At 40.9% G+C, this 2,921-nt stretch overlaps 1 protein-coding gene across 1 annotated transcript in view; it reads right to left on the bottom strand.

The window, feature by feature from the left end:
- Nucleotides 1–439, bottom strand: part of LOC137971160 (monocarboxylate transporter 10-like) — a 12,454-nt gene extending 12,015 nt beyond the window's left edge. Inside the window, exon 1 of the mRNA XM_068817904.1 lies at nt 294–439. The gene's annotated coding sequence lies outside the window, so the exon portion shown is untranslated. The remainder of the gene's footprint in view (nt 1–293) is intronic.
- Nucleotides 440–2,921: the final 2,482 nt, after the last annotated feature.

Genomic DNA, 2,921 nt, shown 5'->3' with positions numbered 1-2,921 from the left:
AAAGAAGCTTAAAGAAGAAGCGTTATCGGCGAGATCGTCAAATCGATTACAAAAATAGCTCACAGTATATCCCATACTAAAAGATTAATAGAAGATCTACCAGTAAATAAACAAAACAGAACTGGATACCGAGCCCGCTCAGGATTGAATTAACTTTGCTGCCGCATTCCTAAGACTACAATGGAACGAGTTTTTTAGACTCAACTCGGTGGAGCTATTGATTGCCGACCAAAACGAATGTTCACTGCTCTAAAACGAATTTTTTATCGGCTTATGTGCTATACTTTACGTACCCTTTCTCGTAGAAATGGAATTCTTGAAGTAGACTTCTTTTCTCTATCAATTGAAGCCCAAAATGTTTGGCGCAAAAGGAAATGTACATTTTAGTTTGACACGCTTAGATAGTTGCCCCGGCATGTTCAAAAATATGACATCGGCTGACTATTCTTCTTGCATTTTACGGGTCATAAGAAACAAAGGCAATACACACTTCCTAGCACGCGAATGGCCAAACTAGACAAAAGACCTTCACGTGAAAATGAAACTGTCAGCAGTGCAATTTCTCAAGTTGACAGATAAACCCGGCCGGTTTCTGGATTTCCTCTCCTAATCAAGTAAACAAGTAAATAACCACAACAAGTGAACAAATAAACGACCAACCGAAGTCAGTGTTAACTGAAGTGCAAGACTGGAATTGGAAATCTTTTTTTATGGACTGATTAGTCGCTCCCGAGGGGAGGGAATCGAAGGGGAAAGTCCTTGTTCCCTTTAAAATTTGCTTGTCTTCCCTTGTTCCCGAAATTACTTTCAAAGTTGTTCCCAGCTTTTTGATCCCTAAAATTGTTTATGTTCTCTTGTTCCCTAAGGTATTTTGTCACTGTTCCTCTGTTCCCCGGTTCAAATTAGCCAAGTTCTCTTAATTATTCCCCAACGCCTCTGGGAGAGACTCACTGATGTATCATATACCCGTTGGTTTGATCTCTCCAGAATTTATGATGAAGAAACAAGATTTTAAATATTATCTCATTTTATCCCTTTATGCTTCCATTGACAACAAACTGGCTTTAGCTTGTCAAAGTATAAATGATAACGAATACAGTTCAGCCGAAGATAAAAGGGAAATTTTTATACCTAGCACATGTTACTTTTTCATAAATGACCACCAATTAAATTAAATACATAAGTCGTTTTAGCCTCGCAACGATAGAAACATCCAAAAGAAACAATTTACTAAAATGAAGCTACATGTACCAGATCCCAGTTACGCATTGAAAGGCCGGATGACTGGAGCCTGCAGGTCTTAGTTATTCAAAAGCCGGATAATTTTATCCGGTGGATGGTGGATAGTTAGTCACTATCCGTCAGTTTCGAATTCGATCTCTGCTAAGATTTTGGTATTTGTCCTTGTAATGTGAATAAGCAAACTATAAGCACATCTAAGTCAAGACGTGTATGGAACCCGCCTTGGCTAACGTTTATAATCTGGATAGTGACTTATCCACTGGATAAAGTTATCCACCTTTGAAACAATTGGGGCCTGCTATATTAGCCCCAGTTGTTCGAAGGGTGGATAGCGCTATCCACTGGATAACTCAATTGGTTTTCAGCTAGTGTTTATTAGTTTAATATGGATAGCGTTACCCACCTTTTGAACAATCTGAGGCCTGGGCCCGGTTGTTCGAAAGCCGATTAACTTAATCCAGGATTAGCGTAAACTTTTGTTTTAAGTTTTAACTTTTTGGTGAAAGCTTCTTTTGCTTATTTTTGTTTTTCAAGATTGGCTTCTTCCAATTTACAGTTTTGCCGAATATCAGCGTTGAACAGCACTTGGGAGCAGAGAAATAAATATTAGCGTTAATCGGCCTTTGAACAACCGGGCCCTGAGTAATGAATTGCACGGCACAATCCCGAAGGGAATCTCATCCCCAGAGCCCACCGTTTCTTTTGGTCACGTCGACCACGTGACCAAAAGGTCCTGTAACTATTGTGGTTGAAGCAGTGCATTGGCAGATAGATTTTGCCATTTTATCTAATCTGCAGGACTCCTGATCTCACGGAGACGGTAGAAAAAGTCTGGCCTCTGGCTTTCTCTGTAGCATGATTAAAGGAAAGGAACGGAAAGGAACTTTATTTAAGAACCTCGTTTAGGGTCTCTCTTCTCTGCCTCCATTGTGGAGGCAGAGAAGAGAGACCCTGGGAACGAGGTTGTAGTCGTTCTAGCGCTGGAGCACTAAATGGGGACACTGTAAACTGAAATTAACAATGAACCCAAATCAAGTCAAATGTTGGTTTTCATGAGGAGAGGGGAAACCGGAGTACCCGGAGAAAACCTCTCGGTGCAGAGTAGAGAACCGAGAAACTCAACCCACATATGACGCGAGTCTGGGAATCGAACCCGGGCCACATTCGCCTTTGTCACACGGCGGCCATATCCCGCCTTATGCTTTCGTAAAAAGTTAAAAAGCAGTTTTTTACAGTTATATGGTGGTAAGAAACATCATGGGTAATGGACTCTTGAAGAGGTGGCTAAATGCCATTTTCGCACACGGACAAATCTATTTTTCAATTAACAAGTAAGCTACACCGGGGTTGCGGGGAGGGGGTGGGAACAAACGGAAAATGAAGGGAACAACTGTAGCCATTGCATTGAAAACAAAACTTTCTGTAATTGTGAGGATTCTTTTCAAGTCCTGGCTTGTGACAGAGTCTTAGAGAAAAGGATCACTTTCTAAAATACCTATGAACACCTTAGGAAAAAGACAAAATAATAATTTCCAACTTGTGCTTTCGTGTTCGCGTGGCCTGAATTATTTTTCCTTCCAAATAAGATTTTTTTCCTGGGGCTTACCATCCCTACCCTAGAGAGGCAATGGCACTTTCGCTGCCAATCATTATTCGGCAGAAAAAATTACCGGACACAC

This window comes from Montipora foliosa, chromosome 9, assembly GCF_036669935.1.
Source record: "Montipora foliosa isolate CH-2021 chromosome 9, ASM3666993v2, whole genome shotgun sequence".
Taxonomy (NCBI): domain Eukaryota; kingdom Metazoa; phylum Cnidaria; class Anthozoa; order Scleractinia; family Acroporidae; genus Montipora; species Montipora foliosa.
The sequence above is the reverse complement of the archived record's forward strand: the minus strand, read 5'-3'. Positions and strand labels throughout refer to the sequence as shown.